Here is a 20565-nt window from a genome sequence, read left to right as displayed (position 1 = left end):
TGAAATGATCTTTTGGTAACATTTTCTCCAAAATTGATTTAAAACATTGATTTTGCATATCAAAGTGAGATTGGTACATGTGATGCTTCCAATATTAATTGTTTACAATCTTTCAAACTTTTTACTTTTGACATTGGATTTGTCTAGATTTGGACCGTATCTAAAATGCATGTGACATCTATTAGTAGTGCATGATATGTGCCCCAGACTAGCTTTGGCAATTAAATGCATTACATAACCAAGATACACCTTTGTCAAAATACTTCACTTTCCCTTCTCAATGTTTCAAAAACATCCAAATCTTTTGAAGTATCACATAAAACACACATGCATGAAACCATTCCATTTGTTAGAAATGCTTGTGGTCATGTTTAGCATATGTCGAATGAACAAGTGATCCAATATCTCACTGAAATTGTTTGATTGTTTGAGAAATAAGGCTAAGGGCCTGCTTGCATCTTTATTTCTCGCAATGCATGTAAATTTTAGATGTATGATTAAGTGCAATGTCTGATTCCCTAGGTACCTTGGGACTCACTTACAACATGTCCTAAGGATTTATAAGCATTAGTGGCTATACGAGAACACAAATGATCACTAATAGCTATAAGTCATGGAAATGAAAATGGGTAGATGTCTAGAGGAATCAATGTGTGAATTGTGAAGGCCAACCTCAAGGCCCAACTTGGTTGATTTTGAATCTTATTCAATTGCTTGATGCTTTTTGTTTGTTTCATGGTTGTGATTGATTTTGCCATAAATGCTTGTTTCTTTTCTACTGTATGTACCTAGTCTTGATTTAGGTTAGGACTAGATTAGACCCTTAGAGATGGAGACCCATCAAGATGTGAAGACGATGGAAGATCGATGTCCATTTCGACCGTATTCTTGTATCATTTTTCTCAATATATGTTTTGGGTTGCTTCATAATTGTATAAACATCCAACGAGATGCGGATTTTATTTCTTCCATTTCATTTTTGTCTGTCAATTAGGGTTGCATTTTAGATTTACTGTTTTCCCTAAAACCGTTTATTTGAGTGTTTACTTATTGTTTCGCATTTAAATTTCAATTGTGTTTTCTTTTCTTTTTCTTAGAAATAAAATTGCATGAAAATAACTAGCCATGCATAATCACTTAGTTTAGACTCATTGACCTAAAAAAGTAAAAAGACACGCATGATCACCTTAGGAAACATGACAAACCATTAGGTACCGAAAGGGCACTAATAGAAATATTAGTTCAAGTTCCCGAACCTAGATTTCTAGTTGCATAGAAATCAAAGAACAACTCTCGACCCTGGATTGGATTTTCTAGCCACCCCCCCCCCAAAAAAAACGTGGTTAGTGATGATTCCCGTCTTGTTAGGTTATTTAAACAACTAGTTAATAAATAAACCCGTCATGAGGGGTATGGGTCTCAATGAGACTCACCATAGTTTAGCATACCCACTGTAGAAAGTTCCTAATGGATGAAGTGATGCCATCCATGGTGAGCGAGTACTTTTGGGAGGGCTACTGTGGTAAAGGTATTCCAAAATTCGATATCCACACCCAACCTCCTCTTTCGAGATGTGTCGTTCGTGTGGGTGTGAATCATGACACCTTCTGCTGTTATGCGAGATACAAGCTTAAGAGAGCTTAGACCATGTATGAGGAAACTCACAATGGTTTGTCCCGAAAGGCGAAATGATGGCATCTTTTAGAATGTGAACCATGAGAGAATTCTTATGGTCAAGTACCTTTAAAGGTACAAACCTTATAGTCTTCATTTGACATCAAATCTCGACTGTCAGTCTGATCCAATGGTCAAAACTTGATCGAATAGTCTAATTAAATTTGTTAGGGGTTAATCCTATTCAAAATGTATCCTACAATCATTCAAATAGTATTGATACACAAAAATAAAGAGTTTAAACTCAAATAGCGATTAAAGCCTAATTTGGGGTAATTTTATAATTTCATGAAATCTAGGGGTATTTTCGCAAAATCTAGAATAAGGATGAAATACACATGACAAAAAACTCATAGGTGGTCACTGGTCACCAAGAGCCGACCGGCGGAGGGCTGAATCGGCCTCCTCTACCAGTGGCCAATCGGACCAGTTGAACCAATTTAGGCCGATTTGACCGATTCTTGGGCGGCTTGGGCTAGCTAGTCCTTGGAGGATTAAATTTTATGCAATTTAGTCCCTCAAGGATCAAATTGGAAGCAAAACTTACTCAATTTGAGGAAAAACAGTCCAATTCTAAAGAGATTAGGCCAATTAAACCATTTAAATACAATCTAGTGATTTTCTATTAGCCTAATTGCTTGATTAACATACAAAATCATGGGTACACACAATTGGAATTTATAGGCCAAATTAAACAATTTCAAATAATTTCTTTTTCGAAATCACAAATTAATCGAAATTTGATTCAATTAATATTGCGAGACACCTATTCGACTAATTGTCCATGCTTAGGATAACCTATCGCATCCAAATTGACTTTGAATGAATATAACAACTCTTATGCTAAAAATGAATCGAGGTTTGATAATGAAATTGAACCTTGATTTGCGAAATTAAGCCTTCTCAAATCGGTTAACTTGAATTTCATTAATTGAAGCCTATTAACTCGGTTTTTCTATAATTAAGAAGATTGAATTCCTCAAATTGAAAAGTTCCCAAATGAATCTCTTAAAATGGACCTTGGATTTGGACTTATTTCAAAAAAAAATTGACTAGAATGAAAATGTTCATTTGCTAATCATGAATAATTGATTCGGACCCCCTAATTAGGGCTAAAAGTGGCAATTTGCATTTCAATACTATCATTCTCGAAACTGAAAGAACGAATGAATGAGTAATGGTCCCTAGATCAAATGTCACAAAGAGAACTAAGCCTAATTATGACTAGAATGAAAGTTCGATTTCGAACCTAAAATTGAAAATTTCTAAAAATAAGGTTCTTAATCGATTTTCAAAAAAAATTCGACGCTAAAGTTGAATTGAAACCAAAATGAGATGATTTGTGGATTTTTGATTTTGTTCAATTTTTTTGTCAAATATTTGACAAAAAGTCAACCTTTTATTTGACTTTTCCTAAATGCCTAATTTTTTGGATAAAATCTTTGAAATTTTTTAAAATTAAATTGGCTAAAGTGCAATTAAAACTTTAATTTTTTGAGCAAAAAGCCAACTTTTGACCCACGGTTGACTTTTGATCAAAGGATAAATAAAAAAATCAACCCAAAAGTCAATTGTTTAACCTTTTGGATTTTCCATGGAAATGAATAGGAAATCATTTAAAAATGAGAAAACAAAAGAAAAACATGAAAAACGATACTTTTTGATTAAGAAACGAGCTCTGTCGCAATCGAAGACCCTAATCTCGAATTTCTACCTTTAATGACGCATTAGCTAAAAATCAAGTATCAACACCACCTTAGTGGGATCTACTAATATACCTTCACTAGTCACCACATGGCCTAGAAATACCATGCTGGAGAGCTAAAATTCGCTCTTAATGAACTTGGTGTAGAGTGCACATTCTCGGAGTGTTTGGAGCACCATCCTCAAGTGTTGTTCATGCTCGCTTAGACTTCTTGAATATACTAGGACATCGTCAATAAAGACTATGAAGAAACGATCCATGTACAACTTCAATACTCAATTTATTAGGTCCATGAAAGCAGTCGGTGCGTTGGTTAGGTCGAATGGCATAACCGTGAACTCAAAATGGTCATATCAGGACTTAAATGCCGTCTTCAAGATGTCCACCTCCTTTATTCACTGTTGGCGGTATCATAATCTCAAGTCTACCATTGAGAACACTGATGCTTGTTGGAGTTGGTCAAATAAATCATTGATTCTTGACAGTGGATACTTATTTTTTATAGTAACCTTGTTGAATAGCCGATAGTGGATATGGAGATGTAACAACTCATCCTTCTTTCTCACAAATAAGACTAGTGCACCCCAAGGTGATGCACTGGGGTGGATGAACCATTTATTGAGCAATTCTTGTAGCTACACCTTTAACTCTCTCAATTTTGTTGAGGCCATCCTATAGGGAGCTTTGGAAATATTCTAGGGGCTAATTCAATGACAAACTCTATATCCCTTTCCAGAGGTAGTCCCAACAGCTCTTCCGAGAAAACATCAGGAAATTTTCGTACTATAGGAATATCTTCTAACTTCAATTCTTTCTTTGACTTCTTTTCCACTATTACCAAATAACCTTAGCAGCCTTCATTCAATAATCAGGTGGCCTCATGCGCAGAAAGTGGGGTTGTGGAAGGTCCTCCTATTTCCTGTGAACTGATAACAAAGACGATTGAGTGGACTAAACAGGATGACCAAACTGTGAGAATCCGCCCACTGTCTACTAAGCCAATCCATTCCTATAATGAGGTCAAAATCATACATAGCCAGTACGGATAGATCTATGGTTTCCTCCTATCCACTTATAACAATCCTACATTCTGGACATCCCACCATGGGTAATACTTCATTCTTCACTGGTGTGGAGACACTAAGTGTGAATTCTAATGGTTTAGGTTCTAAAGCCACCAATCGTACAAATCGTTCAAATACAAATAAATAAGTAGCACCCATATCAAATTACGTGTATGCAACATGTTTATGCAGAGAGACCGTACTTATAATAACGATCTTGGAGTTCTTAACTTTCTCCTAGGTAACTGCATATAATCTTCCTTGAGTTGGAGGATGATTGAAGTTGTCATGTGGCTAAACTCCATTTTGCAACATCACTTGTGGTTGTTGCAGTTGTATTCCTTGACATTGTTGTGGAAAATCCTTTATCACATAACCTTGTTGACCACATCCAAAACATGCTCCTATCCGAACTGGGCATGGGGCCACCTTCTACAAGTGTGACATATATCATCTGGGGCGAAAGTCGACTTTTGATTGTTGCTCCTCTCATTGGGAGTGGATGATCACTTTCCTCCCAACATCAACCTCTTATTGAGACGCTGGTTGGTTCGAGAGATTGAGTGAGATCTCACTATAGTTGCTCATTCCAGCAAATCCTTTTTCTATTAATGGGGCATGTGTTAGAATATAATTCATATAAAACTTAATGCGGAAATTCATAACAAATCAATGATCTTCGATCTTCATGATTTTCACAAATAGATTCAGACAAACCTTTATCCATAACGCTACGCTTGATGATGATCGTTGTAGAAAACCCAATGATCTCGAACCAAAAGGAGAAATCCGATTTCTCTCCTTAACCCACTAAACCTTAATGTATTCAATTGATGGAGGAGAGAATACGTTCTTTTAGTTACTGTTGTTCGTATGTGGGTGGAGAGAGGACCGGACTCTATTTATACGTTCGTTGAAAGGGTGCCTTCCATCAAAGCGATATACCCTTTCATTTTATTAGAGTCATACCTTCTCGTAACCAATAATTATTTATAGCATTTCAATCTTTATTAAACCATATAATAAATCACATAATATGGGCCACAATAATTCTTACATTCTCCCACTTGGCCCATATGATTCTCTTTTCATGGTTTAATGAAGACCATAATGTGCACAATAAGATTATGCTATAAAATTTCATTAAATTGGCAATCACATAATAATCACAATTAAGTAAAGAAAACTAATGCGAGTCATAGCGGTTATATGTCATTAATCGACATAGTCCCTTCTATGTACTACAACTATAGCACTTTACTTAACATGATCCATAAATGAGAAGTACAGTAATAGTCCAACCATAATGTTTCTTTAGAAACTATCCTGTTTAACATTAATCTATTTCCATAATGTATACTGAATAGAAAACAGGAAATATCAGAAACATGTAAGTGAGCTCAAAGTGTCAAATACATAAACTTAATACAATCATAATACAAACATTAATGACGTCCAATAATGCCCATCCTTTCAACATGCTCATTAAATGTTTTGGGCGGCAATCCTTTTGTCAAGGGATCTGCTATCATAAGATTGGTGCTAATGTGCTCAATTGACACTCTTTGTTTCTGAACTTCTTCTTTGACAGACAAGTATTTGATCTCCATATGCTTAGCACCCTTAGAATACTTGTCGTTCTTAGAGAAGAAAACTGCTGCAGAGTTATCACAATAGATTTTCAGCGGCTTGGCAATACTGTCGACGATCACAAGCCCTGAAATAAAATTCCGCAGCCATAATCCATGAATTGTGGCCTCAAAGCATGCCACAAATTCAGCTTCCATAGTGGATGCAGCAATAACTGATCGCCGCACTCTTCCATGAAATTGCCCCTCCAGCCAGAAGAAACAAGTAACCAAATGTTGATTTTCTTGTATCGACACATCCAGCTAAGTCTGAATCTGAATATCCAATCACCTCGAGATGATCAGATCTTTTATAAGTGAGCATATGATTCTTCGTTCCTTGCAAGTATCTAAGAACTTTCTTTGCAGCTTTCCAATGATCCATTCCGGGATTACTTTGATACCTACCCAAAGCATTCCGACAAAGAAACTGATGTCCAGTCAGTGCAAGTTTGTGCATACATTAAGCTTCCCACAATAGATGCATAAGGAATATTATTCATTTTTCTCGTTCCAATTCACTTTTCGGACATTGCATAAGGCTAAATTTATCACCTTTCTGAATTGGAACTATTCCCGCTGAACATTTACTCATATTAAATCTCTCTAAAATTTTCTCAATGTAGGCTTTCGAGACAATCCTAATAATCCTTGTGATCTATCACGGAATATTTCTATTCCTATCACATATGTTGCCTCTCCCATATCCTTCATTTCAAAATTCTTAGAGAGAAATTTCTTGGTTTCATGTAACAAACCAAGATCATTAGCAGCAAGCAAAATATCATCAACATACGTAACTAGAAAAATAAACTTGCTCCCACTAATCTTCATATATATACACCGATCAACGGTGTTTTCCTTAAATCCAAATGAAGTTATGGTATCGTTAAACTTAAGTAACCATTGTCGGGAAGCTTGTTTAAGTCCATATATTGACTTCTTTAATTTACATACCATGTGTTCCTTTCCTATAACTGAAAAGCCTTCGGGTTGGTCCATATAAACCTCTTCATCTAAATTCCCATTAAGAAAGACGGTTTTTACATCCATTTGGTGTAACTCCAAGTCATAATAAGCCACCAAAGCCATAATGATTCTAAGTGAGTCCTTCTTAGAGACCGGTGAAAATGTCTCTTTATAGTCAATGCCTTCTTTCTGAGTAAAACCCTTTGCAACAAGTCTGGCTTTATGTCGTTCAATATTGCCTTTTGAGTCGCGCTTGGTCTTAAAGACCCATCTACACCCGACCTTCTTACATCCTTTAGGCAATTCAACAATATCCCAAACTTGATTTTGATGCATGGATTTTAACTCTTCTTCCATGGCATTAAACCATTCATTAGAATCTTCACATTCCATGGCTTGGGAAAATGAATCTGGATCATTTCCAATTCCTAAGTCAATTTCGACTCTTGTAGATAAACCATATAATCATCGAAATAGCCGACCTCTTTTCTCTTTGAGATCTCCTTAATGCTATTTCTTGTGACTCGGCTATTGGAGGTTCATTATTGACATCTCCATTATTGAGTGTTTGTTGTTCTCGATTATTGTTAGATTGTACTACAATATCAGAAACAACAACTTTAGAAGCTTTAGGCATAGGAACTTCTACCCTTACTTCTATAATGCAAGCATCACGCATTCTTTCACTCCCACTGATGTCACCATTCTCAATGAACCTAGCATTTCCAGATTCAACAATTCTTGTACTATGATTAGGACAATAAAATTTATACCCTTTGGATTTATCTGCATAACCAATGAAATAACCACTGGTCGTTCTTGAATCCAATTTCCTTTCATGTGGATTGTAAATTCTTACTTCGCTTGACAACCCCAAACATGCGGTGTCGTAAACTAGGTTTCCTTCCCGTCCACAGTTCAAATGGAGTTTTGGAACTGCCTTACTAGGAACCCTATTTAATAAGTACATAGAAGTCTTTAAAGCATACATCCACAAAGATAAGGGTAAAGATGAATGACTCATCATACTCCTAACCATTTCCATTAAAGTACGGTTACGCCTTTCTGCTACACCATTTTGTTGTGGTGTACCTAGCATTGTGTATTGAGCACAAATGCCATGTCTTTCAAGGAATTTAGCAAATGGACCTGGACATTGTCCCGATTCATCATATTTTCCATAATATTCACCACCTCTATCCGATCTTACTATTTTCACATTTCTATCTAATTGCCTCTCAACCTCTTTAATATACACTTCAAGTACATTCACTGATTGAGACTTATCATGCAATAGATAAATATAACCATAACGTGAAAAATCATCAATAAAGGTTATGAAATAGCTTTCCTTACCAAAAGATGGAACATCAAAAGGACCACATATGTCGGTATGTATAATTTCAAGAAGCTCTTGTGCTTCTTGTGGCACCTTTCTTAGTGTGCTTTGTTTGTTTACCTTTAATACAATCAATACACACTCCAAGGTCAGTAAAATCCAAATTTGGAAGAATTTCATTCTTCACTAATCTTTGCATTCTTTCTTTGGATATATGACCCAGCCGTTTATGCCACAAGTAAGCAGAATTTTCATTCACCAAACTTCGTTTAGTGCCAACATTATGATGCAAGGTCATTAATGTCTCAACAAAAGTATTATCAAGTCTAAATTTGTAGAGACCATCACATAAAGTTCCAGTTCCAATAAGAGTATCACTCTTAAATAGACTGAAAGATTCAGATCCAAACTTACAATAAAATCCCGCCACATCAAGTCTTGGCAAAGAAACTAAATTGCGAGAAAATGTAGGTACATAAAGGGTTCGAAACAAATCCAAATAATGCCCAGTATCTAAGATCAAACGATAAGTGCCAATGCCTTCAACTGGAGCTTTGTCTCTGTTCCCCGTAATCACATAACTTTCATTTGGCTTTATAGTTTGGATCGTAAGAAATCCCTGCATCGTATTTGACACATGAGTGGTGGCACCGAATCAATCCACCAAGTATTATAAGGAACTTCAGTAAAGTTTGATTCAAAACATACTAAAGCACAAGGCTTACCTTTCTTTTCGAACCAAGCCTTACATTTCAGACAATCTTTCTTCAAGTGTCCAATTTTGTTGCAAAAATGACACTTAATAAGATTGCGTTCCTTCTTGTGGATTTGAGAAGCCTTTGAAGAGTCATTCAGGACATGTAGTCCTTTCTTCTTGCTCCTTCCACCTTTCCTCTTAAAATTCTTTCGAACTTCTTGATGACTTGAGAGATGAACAGAATGAGCATTTTGATTCTTTATCCTTGTTTCCTCTTGAACTAGCATACTGGCCAATTCGTTTACATTCCACTTGTCATTTATAGTGTTGTAATTCATTTGAAATGGCCCATATTGCTCATGAGGTAAGGAATTAAGTATAAATTGTACTAAAAAGTACTCATCCACATTCATTCCCAAAGTCCTTAACTTTGCTGCTAAATTGGTCATCTCAAGTATATGCTCATGCATGGTACATGAACCATCATATTTCATGGTGGTCAGTGTGCTCATCAGTGTACCAGCAAGTGACTTATCAGCAGTTTGAGAACGCTCTTCCACAAATTTCATAAATTCCTTAGCATTGTTAGTCTTGGGAAGAGAAGTCTTTAAGTTGTTTGCAACTGTCATTCGCATGAACATTAAGCTCGATCTGTTTGATCTTTCCCAAGCTTTATGGAAAGACTTTTCATCATCGCTACTTTCATCGGTAATAGCAGCTGGTTTCTCGCTTGAAGTGCTAAATCAAGATCCAGAACACCTAAGTGAAACTGGACTTGTTCACTCCAATCAGGAAAATTTATCCCATTGAATAAGGGAACATATGAGGCGTGCGAATGGAGTGAAACAGGTACAGATACTGCAAATGTGCAAGAAAATACTCATACATTAATGCTTTGAGAATATCATATAATCATATTAAACTAAACTACACATGCACATCATAGTTCTCCTTTGGGCGATCCTATGATATACAAATATATATAAACCATAATGATGCTAATAACTTTTATTTGATAATTGTAAATATATCTTATTAAAATTTATTTGTTATCTTTGGATATACAAACAAATTTAACAAATCATATTAATTATCAACCATCATGTTCATGAATTATAAGAAAATAATTAACCTTTGGGTTAATCTCTAAGTTCTTATAATAAATGAACTTCAATATACCCATAACTCCAATAATGATATAAAACATATCAATTTCATATATAGCATCACTTAATCATGGGTAATTGAATAAAATAATTTACAATATCAAAAATTCAAAAGACTTCAAGGTTCGGCCACTTTGGTGACTAACAAACCATTCATAATATGAATTTTCAATATTGTAAAATACAAATATTTACCAAATTTGCACACAAGGATAAAATGCAATTAAAGTATAAGGGCAAAATTGTAAAATCATAATTCCATAAGGGCAGAATCATAAATTTAATATCTAGGGGCAAAATGGTAAATAATCAGCAATGGCAGAATTGTAATTATTAATTAAACAGGGGCATAATAATAAATAAATTGCGAGAATGACAAAATTGGAATTTTAAAAATGACATAGGGGCAAAAACGTAAAAAGGGCGCGCGGGGACGTCAGGCGCGTGCCGAGCACGCGCCTTCATCCGCCGCGGGCGCGTGCCCCGCGCGCGTCCAACGCGCGGGAAGCCCCGCGCGCGTGGATCCCACGCGCGCAGCGCTTGCGCGCGCGTGAAGCGCGTGGCGCGTAAGTTCCACGCGCCTGCAACCGCAGCGCGCGCGCCTTCTTCCTCGCGCACAGACGCGATTCTTCGCCGTTCCACCGCGGTTTCGCCGGCCGCTTCTTCTCCGGTAGCCCATCCCAGACACAAATAAATAATGGTTTTGAAGAGTATGCCGGCACGACCACATGGGTTTAAGTTTCGGCAAAAATGACCAAGAAATTGGCCCCAAATCAAACCAAAATTTTCAGAACACAAAAACTCCACCACCGCCGCTTCCGCCGCTCGATTAGCCTCCGGCGAACACCAATATACCGGAAAAATCATGGCTAATGTTCCTCATGACAGTGCGACGGTGTGGGTCCGAAATCAAGCGGTGGGTTGCCGGATTTTACCCGGAACCGGCGAGTTTCTTCCTTGCCCTCAAAATTCCGAATTCCACCATTTTTTTTGTCCTTTTCCACTCGTGCACACAAGTAACTTTTCTTCACCATTTTAGTCAATAAAAAACGTTCCATCATTCGGATTTTCTTTAACAGAACTTTCCAAAACGTTTCAACAACAACAAATACTACGAACAGGATCGTTCAACAAATCATCAAACATCAACTATAATATTTCTTTAAACGGAAAAATCATGAGATCATAAACCAAACGCTCTAATACCAACTGTTAGAATATAATTCATATAAAACTTAATGCGGAAATTCATAACAAATCAATGATCTTCGATCTTCATGATTTTCACAAATAGATTCAGACAAACCTTTATCCATAACGCTACGCTTGATGATGATCGTTGTAGAAAACCCAATGATCTCGAACCAAAAGGAGAAATCCGATTTCTCTCCCTTAACCCACTAAACCTTAATGTATTCAATTGATGGAGGAGAGAATACGTTCTTTCTGTTGTTCGTATGTGGGTGGAGAGAGGACCGGACTCTATTTATACGTTCGTTGAAAAGGTGCCTTCCATCAAAGCGATATACCCTTTCGTTTTATTAGAGTCATACCTTCTCGTAACCAATAATTATTTATAGCATTTCAATCTTTATTAAACCATATAATAAATCACATAATATGGGCCACAATAATTCTTACAGCATGTTCATACAATTCATTATATTCTTTAAGATCTTACCAATTAACTCCGAGTGTCAGGTTTCAAGCCATCTCGAAATCTTTTCCCATATCCACTAGATCTTACTTGGCCTCATATTGATCCACGGTCATATTATGCTATCGAAGTTATAGAAACTCTGTCATCTTCCTATCATGGTGCATTCAAAGAAATATTTTTCATTGAATGCCTCAACAAAGGCATTTCATGTCATGGCAGTACCTTTAGGGAACATTCTCCCTTTGGTTGCTACCCACCAGTGACTGGCATTATCCTGGAGTTGGTATACTGCCAATATCACTTTGTTTTCATCAGGGCACTTCAGAAGTGCAAATATTTTCTCTAACTAATTGATACACGATCTTGCTTCTTCGAGTCTCCGATCCTGGCAAATTGCGGGGATCGCAACTTTGAGAACTGTTCAACCAATCCATGCATCGAGCATTCACCATTCCTGCTTCCATTTCCGTTCCCATTCACTAGGCCAAATCCAATAACATAAGCTGCTTGTTGTTGAGCTTGCCGTTCCATTAAATCTCCAATGGTCACCAGAGCTTGTAGAATTCCATCCAATTGGGGGTCTTATTCGACTTTCCTTTCAAAGTCACTTGGTCCCAGGCACTTATGTTATCTACTAATAGGACAACTATAGGAACTCTAGAAAAACCTTTCTATATCACAATCAAAGGTTAGTAGTCATGAGTTACTACCACACAAGAAATCAATCAAGCAAACAATAACAAGTGCAGGGGGTTTTCCTAGCTAATTATCCCATGAATCCTGTCACATCCTCAGTCCGACCCGGTTTTTCAAGATGGAATTATTCTGGCAAGTGATTGTCGGACGAGAGTGTCTCAAGAATTGATAGGCCACAAGGACATCGGGAAAGGCCATTTAGGGGTAAAAACTCGATTTTTCATCAGAAATGGCATTTAAGTGCGGAAAAGTGGAAACGGGCCATGGGCAAGAACCCATTGAGCCCGAGCCTAAGTGGGCGACCCAAGGCCCACACACCCAAGGGATGGGCGGCCAAGGGAGGCCTATGGGCCCTTCAAGCCCATAAAACCCACTTTGAACAAAATATTGGCATTAAATGCACAAAAAGACGTGAATAGTGCATGAATAGTGCAAAATCTTGGTGAAATAACTGAAATGCCCTCCCACTAGACTAAAGACAAAGGGGTAATAATGGAAAAGGGCAAGGAAGGGGACGACACTTGATTGGGCGACAAGGAGGAAGAGGAAAAAGGCTATATAGCCTAGCTTAGTCTTCACCTAGGTACTTGAGTGCAAATCCTTTCATTAAATGCTAGATTATGCTTCTAAAAATGGACAACCATGATGGACAAAGGACAAGGGATGTGATGGGGGCATTGATGAGGGACTTGACTTCACCTTTTGTCCTCCCTTTCTCCTCCCCTGACGTTCGGTTTTCTCTTCTCTCTCTCCCTCATTCTCTCTCATTTTCTCACTTGCAATTTTGAAAACTCTCTCTCTCTCTCTCTCTCTCTCTCTCTCTCTCTCTCCCCCCCTAGCCATAGCCGAACCCCACCCTTCCATTTTTCTCTTCTTCAAGCTTGTTTCTTCCATTGTTGTTCTTGTTTTCTTCACCGACTACCACCCATCAAACCTACAATGCTAGACTGCCTTCTTGCTCCACCGTACACCACCGAATCACCATCGTGCGATCACTGGACTGCCATCTAGCTACTGTTCGGCCTTTTGTACCTTCCCCCAACGTGTTTCGAAACCCGGATTGTTCGTGAGTGGCTTTCTACCCTTCGTTTAGGGCTTTCATTGCACTTTAGGAGTATATTAGGACTTGATAATCGTTTATTAGCATGATATATGTTATTTGGGTTATGTGGTATATGGTTTAGTGATTTTTCATATTATTTGGGTTATGTGCTATGTGATTCCATGGTTATGCTATTCAGGTTATGAGCTATGTGATTCCATGGTTAAATATGCTATTTAGGTTATGTGCTATGTGATTCTATGGTTAAACACGTTAATTTGGTTATATTATATGTCATTTTATGGTTAAACATGTTAAGTGGGTTATGTGATATGGAGTTCTATGGGTAAACATGTTGTTTGGATTATGTGACATGCGATTTAGTGGTTATTCATGCCAATTGGAATATGTGCCATGTGAATTAGTAGTTAAACATTATATGAGGATTATGTGTTTTGAGTTTGTGAAGCAAATGATGGCATATGACAAGTGAAGTGCATGTCGCATGAATGTTACATGGGCTAAATAAGAAAAATAAGAATTGGAGTATATGATGGTATGCCCATGTGATCACCTAAGACCTTGAGCATTCTTCGCGGGATGTGAACCCATCCTGAGCGTTCTACGCAAGACAATACCTTATTAAGTTTAGATGCCCCTAAGTCAACAGGATGCCATTCGTAGATGGATTTCGGAACGAAACTCCTTACAGGAATGCCCCCAAGTCAACGGGATGTCGTGCTCAATGTGGCGAGACGATACCCTATTAAGCCGGATGATTTGCAAACCTTTGGGTTTATTAGGTCCTAGGTGGCCGTAATAATTTGAAAATATGGTCTCGAGGGTTGCATGGTAGTATAAAAAGCCATGCGATTCTTGAGACGTCACATGTGGAAAGTGCATGAGATTCGTATGCGTCGAGTTCGGATCATTGCATGGCATGAGCGCATGATTTGAACCATAATGTGCATTCATATGTTTGGCTCAAGAGCATAGACTGTGTTATGGAATTGCCTATGTGTCTATATTGATGGCTTTGGATAATAGATTTGTTGTTATGAGATCGATGAGAGTAAAGCATGAGGAGCGTTGCCATGTTTCGCCGTCGATAGACAATTGCACATTTAGGGGGCTCTCGAGGTGAACAACTTCCCTACGCGAGGTCTAGGAACTTCACTCATTGAGTTTATTTTATATTTGTTTGTTGAAATGTTTTCAGGCCCTAAGAATGGCTTAACCATTCCATTAGATTTGTTTTGGCCTCCCTATTGAGCATAGTCAGGAGGTGACAGAGTACCCGACAGTAGGAACAGCCAATGCACAATATTCACGTTTTGTCAAGACCATTTGGGTCAATGAGGGTTTGTATAATCTCGTGCCACACCAATTCATGGCCTGGTACTTTTCGATACGCAGCAAGTGCCACAATCCCATCTGCGGCTTCAACCGCCCGCTGAGTGCTGGAGGATCTGGGGGCAGCATTAGCTAGCATGCCAAGGATGGGGACATTCCCGATGGAGAGGTGTCTGACCTCGAGATTGACCTTGCGCTGGTTACCACGTGGGAGGTTTGGACCCCAGAGGCCATTGGGGCTTTGGTAGACGTGGGGTGTTAGCACTTGTTGAACCACCCTCATAGTCTTAGAGGCGTAGGTATACCCCCAAGCCCTTATTAGAGGAGGTCATGGCAAAGCGGTTAGGCGTGTCAGACATGTGAAGCTGGTTGTTTTATTTTGAACTCACTATGTATGAGATGATGACTATGTTTTAACAATCACTGTTGTTTGATGATTGAAGATTTGCTTATATTTCCGCTTGTGCATTTTAATGTTATTATGATTTTGGTCGACAATGCCTCCTGGGATGTCGCAATCGAATGACCAAAAGAGAATGTAGTGTTGAGCGAGGGTTGTTGCGCGGCTATATGTGGATTGAGGCATGACAACTCTCAATGCACCTTATCACTTCAAGTAATAACCCCACTTTGATACCAAGATGTAACGACTCCAACTCTATCTCTAAGGTCATGAATGGCGAGGGTTACTTTCGTGACATCCCTAGCTTGTTGCCGTCCCAATTCTTTTTATCTTGTTAATAGGCACATGAGAATCATGAACAAACAAACTCCCTAGACAAACAACAGTTGGAAGACTGGACATACATCACACAGTACACTACTTTATATTACAACGGTACATTTACAAGCCCCTTTCTCTACGGGTCATCTTTTCTTTTTACATCACACTACAAGTTTCTACATATGCCAAGGGAATTCTTATCTTCTCTAGGGTGACTACAACTCCCAAAACTAGCATAAGACTTCTATGCCTATAAGTTTAAAAGATAAAGGAGTGAGACGAGGTCTTAGTAAGTAAAACCCCTAAGTCGTGATTAGGATGGCACCTCATCATCGAACCAAAGCATGCAAGTCTCAACTTCAAATAAATGATGGTGGCAAATCAATAGCGAAACACATGCTTTACCTTGGCTAAAACAAGCGAGAATCCTCGACTACTTATTAAAAAAAAAAAAAAAACATAGCCAAGATCAAACAATGACATATAAAATATGCACATACCAAATAATAGCATATAAAATATGCACGTGATTTTCAAGACCGAAATAATGGCTTATAAAGTATGCATGTCACTTTCAAGGTCAAGGCAAGGGCAAATAACACATGCACGTGAATGTTGTAAGGTCAACTATACGAGATTTATTTATTAATCAACCGAAATTTTTCAGTTCTTCCAGAATTCACTGGGCATCGCCCTAAAATCCATCGGTGGTAGTATCATCCTGAAATCCATCAATGACTGCAACATCCTGAAATCCATCAATGATGGCTAGTTTCTTCGTGTGACCACACAAGCAAGCATTCACACAAGTTAAAATATTATCTTTGATAGTTAGACATTGCAAACAAAGCCCAAAGGTATGCTCATGCAAGTGTGGGTCATGACTTAACAAAAATAATCTAAATGAAGAACCGAGCGCGTATGTTACTCGTGGCTTGAGCCAACTTGTGTTGGTGTTGGCCCAAAACCATACAAGGCTTGAAGTTAGCATACCTCAATACCGAACTAAGACCAAGTAAGGCCCATACCATCACGCTTCGATGCCAATCTCACAACCAAGCGAAATCATGCTGTGTTTACACATGGACAAATAAAACATGAATAAATTATACAAAAGACACTTGACATCATACACACGATAGAACACAGGCAAGCTCATACTCAATCCGATAACATATCGCGTCACCCTAGCCTAGAGTTAGTAACTCTACTTACTCATGCAAAATAAGCACCTATATTACACATGTAATGAAAACATGGGTGATCTCATGCTCAATCCAATAATGTAACGCGTCACCCTAGCCAAAAGTTAGGGGTTTTACTTACCACTCGACGCAGCAATGGCTTGGCCTAAGACGATCGAGCAAGGAAGGCATGCAGGCAAGGAGGCCTAAGAGGTGAGGGGCGTGCATAGGGAGAGGGTGGTGAAAAATGAGGGGTTGACTCCTCTTGTTTATAGGCTAACCTTAATGATGGCCTTTCCAAGTGGCCCAATAAAATGAGTTCGGGTGGCACGGCTAACCCAAGAGGTGGCACCTTATGTGGCCTCATGTGGTGCCCAAGGCCTTAGAAGCATGATTGCAATCCTTCTTGTGGCTCTTTTATTGGTCCACTTATGCATGAATCTTCCTACCATCATGACCCTACTTGGATGAGGTGGCACTTAGGTGAATCTTGCAAGATCACTTAGTAACTAATTGGCCTAATTACTTGTCCTCCAATGCTATTTTTAAGGTCATGATGCCCTAAATTTTGTAGGGACACCTAAGCCATTCATTAATGGCTAAGGGACAAATAAACCTAAGAGGGGTCTTCTTTGTATTAATGGCCAAGACAATTAAGCATGTGGATCAACACCTTGTATTGATGGACTAGCTTCCAAAATTGCATATGAAACACATGTATATTTCTTGAAGTTTCTATCTTTCAAGAACAATAATAGTTGCTTGGGACACATAAGCATACAAGTCACCCTCTTACATTTAATTACTAGCTTCCAAAATTCGCTTGGTTGACTTAGCTTTAGTTTATGTAAAACATATATTCTTTTTAATGGGTGAGAGCTTTTCACGTCTATTTATGACCGACTACCCTATTCAGGCCGAGGTTCACGGCTAATTTATAGCTGAGCTTAGAACTAGTTCAGTGACCATTTTCCTTGGCCGATTGGAGCCCGAATCGTGGATGTCACACCAAGGCATATCGGTTCATTATCCAAGTTATCCAAGGGACACTGGCCTTAGGCATCCTAACACTTCTGGGGCATCTTGATTTATTTTCCAAGACATCCTGGGGATGCTAGCCTTGAGCATCTTGAGTCCCCTGAGGCATCATCGGATCATTGGCCAATGGGTATCTTTTATATCCATTTCATTTCACACTGCTCACACTTCCACATATTGAATTAATCACCCTACATCAATATATCCAGCACTCATAATATTCACAATCACACATGGACCCAATTCTCACCGCAGTCACAAGCATAGCAAATCACTAGTTGACTTTCATGCAACATAAGGCTCACTTTCCAAATTATGTGTTCAGACTATATCTTAGATTTCCACAAGTAATCGCCATCACAATAATCTTTAAGATGCACAATAAGATCTCACAATGAATGCAGTGCACATCATCTATAGACCATGAATCAAAATTCCATCATCTCCCCCTGAATTCGACAAAATTCATAATAAGGGCACAAAAAGTCAAAATCGTATAGTTTCGGGAATTTAATTGAAAAAATATTTAATGAGCTTTAAAAATTCTGAATTTTTAATATGTTGTAAATAATACCCTAACAAACATCTTTTATGGAGGAAGTCAAGCTTGGTTCTATTTTTATAAAGAGTAACAACTCACACAAAATAGCTTAGAATCAGACTTGCAGAGGAGAACCACTAATTGTAAGAGAAAACCTATTTTGACGCCCAAACATCATCAATTAACCTGAAATTTTAGTATGTCCCAACATATGGATGTGTCCAACAACTTTCATGGAGGAAGTACGTCATGATTCTAGTTAGAACATTTTATGTAAAATTGAGAAGCTACTGAGGTCACGGGAATCGTGATTCTGAGCAACATAGCTATAGTAGAGAATTAGGCTTATGTGTCAACTATGCCAGCCCAGAAAAAAATTGAATTAAATATATGTTATAGATTAATATATTTGGAGCAACTTTCATGAAGAAGACCCCTACATAATTGCACCACAAGCGACACTATAAAATCGACAAGCCTGGGAGGTCCAGTATAGTCAATCTCCAAAAAACTGTTATAAACTCACGAATTCATGCACCATACCCGTCCTTGAGCCAAAAACACACAAGATCTTCACATGCATGGACCATCAAAGACCCCAACACACATGCATGAAAAACTTCTATCCAAAACAACCATCTACCGTTAGAAACTACCTTGTGCCGAACCAGCCGTCTCACCGAGTAACCAAAGGATGACATAAATTAGCCCCTACTCACTTCCGTTACCTGGTTATGTGCTAAAGAAGTTCTCCTTTCCCTCTTGGTGGTCGGTCCCGCCGATGAGAGCTTCTAAGGGTGTGCTCTGAGTTTTTCTTTTTCTTTTTTTCTTTTTTTCTTTTTTGGAGAGATGGGAGGGGAAGGTGTAAGGTCGAGAGAAAAGTGAGAAGGAGAAGAGAGAGAGAGAGAGCTGCTGAGGCTTCTAACGAAGGGAGAGACAGAGAGTGAGAGAGAGAGGTAGCTAAATGATTAGTTTAGGAGATTGTCTTGCATGAATTATCTTCCAGATGGGGGCGGCAACCAATTATCAGTCCTAGGAATTGAGGAGGAGCGGAAACTGAAGAGGGTCTTCCCACATTTGCATGCCACTAATCAAGTTCAAGGCCTATATTAGACAATTGTCTTGAATGGAAGATCTATTTGAGTTAATCCCAATGTTTTATTAGCATCTTATTGCATGCATCATCATGAGTCTCATGCAAAATTGCCTTATTTCTATTCTACCCCATATTTTCGGCCACATAAGGACTATAGAGTGCCCAATTAGTTAGATTTGGTCTGGTAGTCATTAGAATTAGCTAGGTAGCCTTAATATCGCTGCCTTATAAGAACTTGCACTTATAATTTGCTCTCTAATTTTCCAAGGTCATATGGCCCCTAAAAATAATACTAAACGTCACATCATATGTGACCAATGCTAAATGAAAGATCGAAGAACTTGTTTCAATCCTAATACACAACCGTAACCTCGTATATATTACTAATGTCATGTCCTATCAATCGTATTTGTTCCAACCTGGGTCACAAATTTATTTCGCAATTTTCCGTGCCTCGCAATTGGAAGGTTCTATTTAAATTCTTCACTTAACAATAGAAACAAGGATATCCATGATCTATTGGCAATTCTAGAATCATGAAAATTCACGGTGTCACAATATAGCTCAGCCTTATAACCTGAAGGGAGTATTATTTTGTCGTCAATGAACAAAGACGGAAAGTATAGCCTAACCCATGCTTGAAGGATCCAAGCCTCGGTATAAGGGCAAGACGACCCACAGCAATATGCTTGCTTTTGAAAGGTGAAAAGCTAAACCCCTCAAATCCTTAGCAACTTGAAGCGACCGATGCTGGAAGACGAACTTCGGCAGCCAGTAAAGAAGGAAAGCAATGTGTTCATCATCTTCGTTGGTTCCAATCCGATAAGCATAGGTCTTTAGAAAGCGGGAATACAAAAGATCAGAACCTTTTCCCAAATCAGGACATGCCGAAGAGTCGACGGCACTAGGATCATCGCCGTAAGGACTCAGACCAGTAATGGCGTAAACGTCCAACGGGGTTACCGTCGTGGGGCCTAGCTGGAGAAAGA

This window comes from Eucalyptus grandis, chromosome 7, assembly GCF_016545825.1.
Source record: "Eucalyptus grandis isolate ANBG69807.140 chromosome 7, ASM1654582v1, whole genome shotgun sequence".
Lineage (NCBI taxonomy): Eukaryota > Viridiplantae > Streptophyta > Magnoliopsida > Myrtales > Myrtaceae > Eucalyptus > Eucalyptus grandis.
Note: the sequence above shows the minus strand (reverse complement) of the source record.